Genomic DNA, 9517 nt, shown 5'->3' on the forward strand with positions numbered 1-9517 from the left:
AGACAGTTCGAAAAATTAGAGCTAACAAAGGGGCTTACCGACAACATTTTCCCCACGCGTCATTCGTGAGTGGAAGGAGGACGGGGGTACCAGTTTGTGGTGCCAGAAGTATCCTCTGCCACACACCGTCATTTGGAGTGTTAATGTAGCAGTAGAGCTGAATTCTATAGCATACATAAATTGAAAACGTAATAGCAACTAAGCCACACTGATCAGTCGAAACATTATGACCACCGACCTACTATCGCCACCTGCCGAGGAATGACTGCTAGCCAGACACACGCACGGTGCACGTAGTATCACTGAGCGTGCTGCCCGCGTGTAGAATAGGGGTGGCGCAGTCTATGTGAGTTTGACCGAGGGCAAACTGTGATGGCCCGGAGGCTCAGCACTAGAATTTCGGACACTGCATGACTCACCGGGCTTTCGAGGATTGCTGTGGTGAGTGTCTTCAATACGTCGTGAAATCAAGATGAAACCGCCTCCAGAAGTCGTGGGGGTTGGGCGGTCACCCCTCATAACAGACGTCGGACGTCGGAGGCAGGGTGGGCTGGTAAAAAGAGGACTGGCGGTGAACTGTGGTGGAACTAACACCAGATTTTAATGCTGGGCAGAGTACAAGCTTGTCTCAACGCAGAACACCAAACACTCCCAACGGTGGGTCTCCGGAGCCAACGACCCATGCTTGTACCAATGTTAACAGCCCGAAATCGGCAGCTACGAATGAAACAGACACGTGATCACTGGCACTGTGTGTTAGCGCAGTGGCAGGGCGTTGCAAGGTCTGATGAATCCCAATACTTTCTTCATCATGACGATGGCAGGGCGCGAATCCTTCGTCTTCCAGGGGAACAGCTCCTTGACACCTATACTGCGGAACAGAGACAAGCCAGCGGCGGTTCCGTTATACTCTATGGAACATTTAGATTAGATTAGATTAGTACTTATTCCATAGATCATGAATAAGACACTTCGTAATGATGTCGAACATGTCAGGTTAATAAAAGGTGTCTATACAAGATATTACATTATACAAATAATTACATGATGCTTTATATACAGGGTGAGTCACCTAACGTTACATCTCGATATATTTCGTAAACCACATCAAATACTGACGAACCGATTCCACGGACCGAACGTGAGGAGAGGGGCTAGTGTAATTGTTTAATACAAACCATACAAAAATGCACGGAAGTATGTTTTTAACACAAATCTACGTTTTTTTTAAAAAATGGAACCGCGTTAGTTTTGTTAGCACATCTGAATATATAAACAAATACGTAATCAGTGCCGTTTGTTGCATTGTAAAATGTTAATTACATCGGGAGATATTGTAACCTAAAGTTGACGCTTGAAACCTCCGACGTTCAGTTGCGTGTTGTAACTAACACAGGCCACGGTCGACGAGCAGCATCTGCAGGGACATGTTTACGATGACGACATTGTTTAGGAGTGTGGCTGTAGTGGACTGTTGTGGTTTGGTCTAGCTGTCGCAGTGTCCGCATGTAGCGCTTGCTGCAATTGTTATTCTGCATTCGGCTCCGCACGCAGACCAACTGTAGTACACCGTGTTACCAGACGTCTGTCATAGTGTAGTGTTGTAGGAACTGTGACCGTGGTGTATTCGAACTCTGAAAAGACGGAGATGATGCTCATCTATGGCGAGTGTCGACGAAATGCAGATGAAACCTGCAGGGTGTATGCAGAACGGTACCCAGACAGAGAGCATTCAATGTGCCGCACATTGCAAAACATCTACCGCCAACTGTATGCAACAGGTATGGTCGTAGCACGCAAACGGATCCGTACAGGCCCGTCACAGGAGAAGCGGGTGCAGTTGGTGTGTTAGCTGCTGTTTCCATGAACCCACACATGACTACACGGGACATTGCGAGACCCGGTGGACTGAGTCAAAGTAGTGTCATGCGCATACTGCATCGTCACCGCTTTCAACCGTTTCATGTGTCGCTACATCAGCAATTACACGGTGATGACTTTAATCATCGAGTGCAATTCTGCCAATGGGCATTAACAGAGAATGCGTTGCAGTTCTACCTGTTTACCGATGAAGCGTGTTTCACAAACCACGGGGCAGTGAATCTACGGAACATGCATTGCTGGTCCGTGGACAATGCTCGATGGCTCAGACAGGTAGTGCGACAGCGACCGTGGACTGCAAATGTATGGTGCGGAATCATTAGCGACCACCTCATTGGTCCTCACTTCATTGCAAGGGCTCAAACAGCTGCAACATACATCGCGTTTCTACAGAATGATCTGCCAACGTTGCTCGAAATGTCCCACTGGAAACGCGTCGACGTATGTGGTATCAGCATGATGGCGCACCTGCACATTCCGCAATTAACACTAGGCTGACCCCTTACAGGATGTTCGACGGGCGTTTCATAGGACGTGGAGGACGCATAAATTGGCCAGCCCGTTCTCTTGATCTTACACCTCTGGACTTCTTTCTGTGGGGTACGTTAAAGGAGAATGTGTACCGTGATGTGCCTACAACCCCAGAGGATAGGAAACAACGTATTGTGGCAGCCTGCGGCGACATTACACCAGATGTACTGCAGCGTGTACGACATTCATTACGCCAGAGATTGCAGTTGTGTGCAGCAACTGATGGCCACCACATTGAACATCTATTGGCCTGTCATGTCGGGACACACTCTATTCCACTCCGTAATTGAAAACGGAAACCACGTGTGTACGTGTACCTCACCCCTCGTGGTTGTACATATGCCTCAGTGAAAAAGACGAATAAAAAGGTGTTAGCATGTGGACGAAATGTGTTGTTCCAGTCTCTTCTGTACCTAAGGTCCATCACCGTTCCCTTTGGATCCCTTCGTAATTCGGTGCTCTCCGATACACACGATCGAACAGCGGAGGAGTGGTACTCAAGCGTCAACTTTAGGTTACAATATCTCCGGATGTAATTAACAGTTTATAATGCAACAAACGGCACTGATTACGTATTTGTTTATATGTTCAGATGTGCTAAGAAAACTAACGGGGTCCCTTTTAAAAAAACGTAGGTTTCTGTTAAAAAACATACTTCCGTGCATTTTTTTATGGTTTGTATTAACCAATTACACTAGTCCCTCTCCTCACGTTCGGTCTATGGAAACGATTCGTCAGTTTTGATGTGGTTTACGAAATATATCCAGCGGTAATGTTAAGTGACTCACCCTGTATATATAATGTTGGGGTTGCGGAAATTACCCACTTACTATATCCAAAAATTCATCTAATGAGTAGGAGGAGTTGCCATTAAGAAATTCTCTTAATTTCATTTTTAATGCTATATGGCTATCTGTCAGACTTTTGATGATATTAGGCAAGTGACCAAAGACTCTTGTGGCAGCATAATTTACCGCCTTCTGAGCCAAAGTTAGATTTATCGTTGAGTAGTGAAGATCATCCTTTCTCCTAGTGTTGTAGCCATGTACACTGCTATTACTTTTGAATTCGTTCGGTTTGTTAACAACAAATTCCATAAGTGAATATATATATTGTGAGGCTAGTGAAGATCTCTAGCTCTTTAAATAAGTCTCTGCAGGATGATCTTGGATGAGCTCCAGTAATTATTCTGATTACACGCTTTTGTGCAATGAGCACTCTTTTACTCAATGATGAGTTACCCCGGAAAATGATGCCATACGAAAGCAGAGAATGAAAACAGGCGTGGTAAGCTAATGTACTGAGATGTATATCGCCAAAATTTGCAATGACCCTAATAGAATAAGTAGAATAAGTAGCTGAACTCAAACGTTTCAGAAGATCCTTAGTGAGTTTCTTCCAATTCAATCCCTCATCAATGCATACACCTAGAAATTTTGAATATTCTGCCTTAGCTACCGATTTCTGATCGCATTCTATATTTATTAATGGTGTCATTCCATTTACTGTGTGGAACTGTATGTTTTGTCAAAGTTGAATGAGAGCCCATTTGCAGAGAACTACTTAATGATTTTCTGAAAAACATAGTTTACAATTTCACCAGTTAATTCTTGTCTGTTGGGTGTGATAGCTATAGTTGTATCATCGGCAAAAGGTACCAGCTTTGCATCTTCGTGAATATATGTAGAAGGGCAAGTCACTAATATATATTAAGAGCAGCAGAGGACCCAAGATCGAACCTTGCGGCACCCCACTCTTGATTGTTCCCCAGTTTGAGAGATCACCAGTTTTTTTGCATATTATGTGAACTGCTTATTTCAACTTTCTGCACACTTCCAGTTAGTTATGATTTAAACCATTTGAGCTCTGTCCCATTCATACCACAGAACCTGAGCTTATCTAGCATGATTTACACAATCAAAAGCCTTTGAGAGATCTCAAAAAATCCCTACGGGTGACTTCCGGTTACTCAGAGCATTTAATATTTCATTAGTGAAAGTATATACAGCATTTTCCGTTGAAATACCTTTCTGGAAACCAAACTGACATTTTGTTAAAACTTTATTCTTACAAAGGTGTGAAGCTACTCTACAACACATTACTTTTTCAAGAATTTTGGTTAAGGCAGTCAGGAGAGAGATTGGGCGGTAGTTAGTGACATCAGACGTATCCCCTTTTTTATGCAGTGGTTTAACAATGGCATACTTCAGTCTATCTGGGAAAATACCCTGCTTCAGAGAGCTCTTACATATGTGGGTATCCATGGGTCCAGTGGAGCAACTCCAAGGCACCGTGATGCCAAGGTAGCGCGCCACGTCACATGGCTAGGAGTGTGATGGAGCAGTTCGAGAAACACAGTGGCGAGTTCCAACTGATGTGCTGGCCCCCCAACTCGCAAGATCTGAATGCGATCGAACACAAATGGTATGTGATAGAACGTGGCGTCAGACCTCATCACTTCCCTCCCCGGAATTTACGGGAACTGGGTGTGCAGATGTGATGCCAACTACCCGAGCAACCTGCCAAGGCCTCACTGCTGCCATGCCACGGCGCGTCGCGGCTGTTATCCTTGCCAGAGGTGGACAAACCGGTTATTAGGTAGGTGGCCACAATGTTCTGGCTGATAAGCGTATACTGTCACGGGGCAGTGGTGCCGATGCCTTTAGGATGCCTGCTCTAGGCCCGGCCTGAAGTTTGGCGGAATACTGAGCGGTCTCATTGCTGCGTTAACGGTCACTTGTCTGCACGTAACATAGAACTACGGACGGAAACTCTAAAGACGCATTCAGTTAAGCAGCCCCAGTGTTGCAAAACAACTAAGATTTCACTCTGAAGCAATTACTGTTATGTTTTGTATAGAATATGTTGTGGAATTGCCTATTTCCTGGCTCGAGATTGTGTAGGAAATCTCACCAGCAATTGCCTAGCTCAAGATTTTCTAGGCAATCTTGAAAGCAAATAGTCCCACGTGGCTGGAAAAAATGGGTTTGTCATGTTTGCGGGCGGAGTAAACGGGACGGAGGCATAACACAATAGTTCCATAACACCGACGTCGTTCTCGTGAAGGATCCTAAACCATATTTTATTCATCACGGGTTTAGGAAAAATTGTTACAGCATTGAACACAGCTTCATCTGTTAACGCAAAACATCTTGTTAACAGTAGACGCTTGCGAACCGAAGGATTCCGTATTTCTAGATTTTCTTGAGATATTCGACACTGTGCTATATAATATACCCGTGACCAAGATACTCTGAAAGGGAGCATCTTGGTAGACTTTCGGCTGGCTCCATAACTGGTTGCGTAACAGAACCCAGTACGTTGTACTAGGTGGCGAACGTTCAGCGGAAAGAACAGAAAGAACGTTAACATCAGATATACTGCAAGGAAACTTAACAGGACGTCCAATTCTCAACATATATACATGACTAAACATATCGAGTCAAACGCTTTATACGATTTGTCACTAACAACCATGTTGTCTGCGTTGTATACAAGAAAGTATTGTCGTTGGGCGATAGAAAGTACATGCAGAAAGGTTTTCACAAAACTTTAACTTACGATAGTTACTCATGGCAGCTCTCGCAAAGAAGGGATGGATGCAAGGTAATGACTGTAACGTGCTACGTTGAACTTGAGCCACTATACACCCCCAACTACAGTACATGTTAATGATGATGGCAGGATCATGATGAATGATATCCGCCGGAGTTAAGAAAAGTCCAACATTCACATATCCCGGCAGGAGAGAACTACACAGGAAACTATTCTCATGGAGAAGGAAAAAAAAGAAAAAAAAGACCTCGACGTCCGAAGTGTAACAGAAGGAGCAGACTTTGTAGCCAGGCGCGAATTGGGTTATCAAAATGATAGTGATGATGTAAACTATACTGAAAGCGTAGTGCAAGGATTATAGTAGCCAAGATAGACACATGCCAAGATCCGCCACAGTATTTCATGTGTATATACGTAACAGCTGTGCAGATGATGAAGAGACTGAAAGAATGAACGAGACTAAATAAATTATTCAGATAGTTAAATCTGTCACACAAATCTGAGGGCTGTAAATTCAGCTAAATACTTAGGGATTACAACTACAAATAACCTAAATTGGAACGATCACATAGAAAATATTGTGGGTAGGGCAAATCAAAGACTGCGATTCATTGGCAGAACACTTAGAAGTTGCAACAGGTATACCAAAGAGACTGCTTACAGTACGCTTGTCCGCCCTATTCTGGAGTACTGCTGTGCGCTGTGGGATCCGCATCAGGTGGGACTGACGGATGACATCGAAAAAGTACAAAGAAGGGCAGCTCGTTTTGTATTATCGCCAAATAGGGGAGACAGTGTCACAGACATGATACGTGTATTGGAGTGGCAATGACTAAAACAATGCCGTTTTTCGTTGCGACGGGATCTCCTCATGAAATTTCAATCACTAGTTTTCTCTTCCGATTGCGAAAACATTCTGTTGGCACCCATGTACCTAGGGAGAAATGATCACCATGATAACATAAGAGAAATCAGGGCTCGCACAAAAAAATTTAAGTGCTCGTTTTTCCCGCGTGCCGTGGGAGTGGAACGGTAGAGAGACAGCATGAAGGTGGTTCATTGAACCCTCTGCCAGGCGCTTTATTTTGAGTAGCAGAGTAATCACGTAGATTTAGATGTAAAAGAGAGGCAGATGCCAATGTGATGAGCGGCGTGTTTTTGATAGTATGAAAAGGAAGACATGAAATAAAAGAAGGAAAACATGGACAGAGACAAAGGAGTGAAATGGAAAGCCATCTGGAAGAATTCTCTTTTGTGAGAAAATTTAAGAATTGAAAGCACTTGGTTTAACAATGATAATAACAGATCGTATGCGTGGAAAACACCTGTCGACACTGGAAGGTTTCAGATAGATTACACAACGGTAAGACAGAGATTTTATAGGTAAAATATTTCCAGGAGAATAAGGTTATTTGACCACAATTTACTGGTTATGAATTGCAAGCAAACACTAAAGAAATTATAAAAAGATAGGAAGTAAGGAGGTGGTAAGTAAGGGGACAGGGTCTGGATATGTTGAAAGAAGCAAATGTCTTTGAGAATTTCATGCGAACACTAAGCAGTTATTCACGAAACAGAGAGAAGAATGCAGCAGAAGATGAAAGTGAAGACAGCAGAGAATCTAATGGGCAAAGAGACATCACTAGAAATCTTTGGATAAAACAGAAGATAAGAAATTTAACTGACGAAAAATTTATAAGAATACAAAGGGAATAAAAATGTGTAAAATGATATTCACAGATAGTGTAAAATTGCAAAATTGCTAGAGCAGAAATACAAAGTTGTAGAAGCGAATTCGACTGTGAGTAGGACAGCAAAATTAAAGAGATTCTTCGAGAAAAAAGAAGTAGCTGTATCAATAATAAGAGGTCAGATGTGAAGCCACTTCCACACAATGAACGGAAGGTTGAAAAGTGGAAAAACTATGTAGTTGGGCTACATAAAAGGAACAAACTTTAAGCCAAAAATGTAGAGAGGAAAGAGGAAGTAGATGAAGATGGGATGAGAAATTTGATACTGTGTGAAGAATTTGAAAGGCCTATAAGCAGTCGAAACGAAACACCTGAAGGTTAAGGAATTCGTGATGGTCCCCATGGACATTACAAAAGGCGGGACCTGGGTGTCAGTAGGTTGCGCGATCACAAAGGTCTGCTACGCCTGCTCTGCAGTGTGCTCTGGCGCTGCTCACAAGGCTGGCGAGGAGACTCGTGGTAGGGCCTCCATTCCTCCACCACCGCAGCTGACAGCTGCTGGACGGCCGTCGGTGCTGCATGTTTGCACAACGCAGCCCACACGCGATCGGTGGGATTTAAGATGGGCGAACGGACAGACCAGTCCATTCACCGATTATCCTCTTGTTCCAAGAGCTCGTCCATCTGCGCCGTTCGATGCGCTCGCACAATTTCATGAATACAAGTGAAGTCAGGGCCGAATGTACCCATGAAAAGACTCACTTGGGGGAGTAGTACCGTGCCACAACAACAATGAAAGGTGAGTGTACCGTGTTCAAAACTCTGGAGGTCCGTTCACACATACAACATATTGCCTCACCACATAGTAACACCAAAGCGATCGCCGGCCGCAGTGGCCGAGCGGTTCTAGGCACTTCAGTCTGGAACTGTGAGACAGCTACGGTCGCAGGTTCGAATCCTGCCTCGGGCATGAATGTGTTGATATCCTTAGGTTAGTTAGGTTTAAGTAGTTCTAAGTTCTAGGGGACTGATCGCCTCAGAAGTTAAGTCCCATAGTGCTCAGAGCCATTTGAGCCACCAAAGCGATCATGGTCGACAATGTTCCTGGTTGGATTACCTGTTCCCAACTCTTTCGACATGAGGGTTTGCCCAGAATCACTACTCAGCCTGAATCTGGTCCCATCCGAGCATCCAAACCCGCTTCTCGTTGGTCCAGTTCCCTATGCTCCTGCTCTTTGTGCAACGACCAGTACGTTGTCTTCCATAGCGTCCTCTGTGCATGAATGGGAGACCTCTGGCATCATCCTCCCGCATAATCTACGTCTACATCTACATCCATATTCCGCAAGCCACCTGACGGTGTGTGGCGGTGGGTGCCTTGAGTACCTCTATCGGTTCACCCTTCTATTCCAGTCTCGTATTGCTCATGGAAAGAAGGATTGTCGGTATGCGTCTGTGTGGGATCTAACCTCTGATTTCATCCTCATGGTCTCTTCCCGAAATATACGTAGGAGCGAGCAACATACTGCTTGACTCCTCGGTGAAGGTATATTCTCGAAACTTCAACAAAAGCCGGTACCGAGCTACTGAGCGTCTCTCCGTCAATCTTCCACTGGAGTTTACCCATCACCTCGGTAACGCTTTCGCTATTACTAAATGATCCTGTAACGAAGCTCGCTGCTCTCCGTTGGATCTTCTCTATCTCTTCTATCAACCCCATGTGATACGGATCCCACATTGGTGAGTAGTATTCAAGCAGTGGGCGAACAAGCGTACTGTAACTTACTTCCTTTGTTTTCGGATTGTATTTCCTTAGGATGCTTCCAAAGAATCTCAGTCTGGCGTCTGCTTTACCGACG

The 9517-nt window shown here is 44.4% G+C and overlaps 1 protein-coding gene across 2 annotated transcripts in view; it reads right to left on the reverse strand.

Moving 5' to 3' along the window:
* The window catches only part of LOC126278462 (CD151 antigen-like), a 1693623-nt gene that overhangs the window by 703246 nt on the left and 980860 nt on the right, over positions 1–9517 (reverse strand). The gene's annotated exons all lie outside the window — the stretch shown is intronic.

This window comes from Schistocerca gregaria, chromosome 6 (assembly GCF_023897955.1).
Source record: "Schistocerca gregaria isolate iqSchGreg1 chromosome 6, iqSchGreg1.2, whole genome shotgun sequence".
Classification (NCBI taxonomy): domain Eukaryota; kingdom Metazoa; phylum Arthropoda; class Insecta; order Orthoptera; family Acrididae; genus Schistocerca; species Schistocerca gregaria.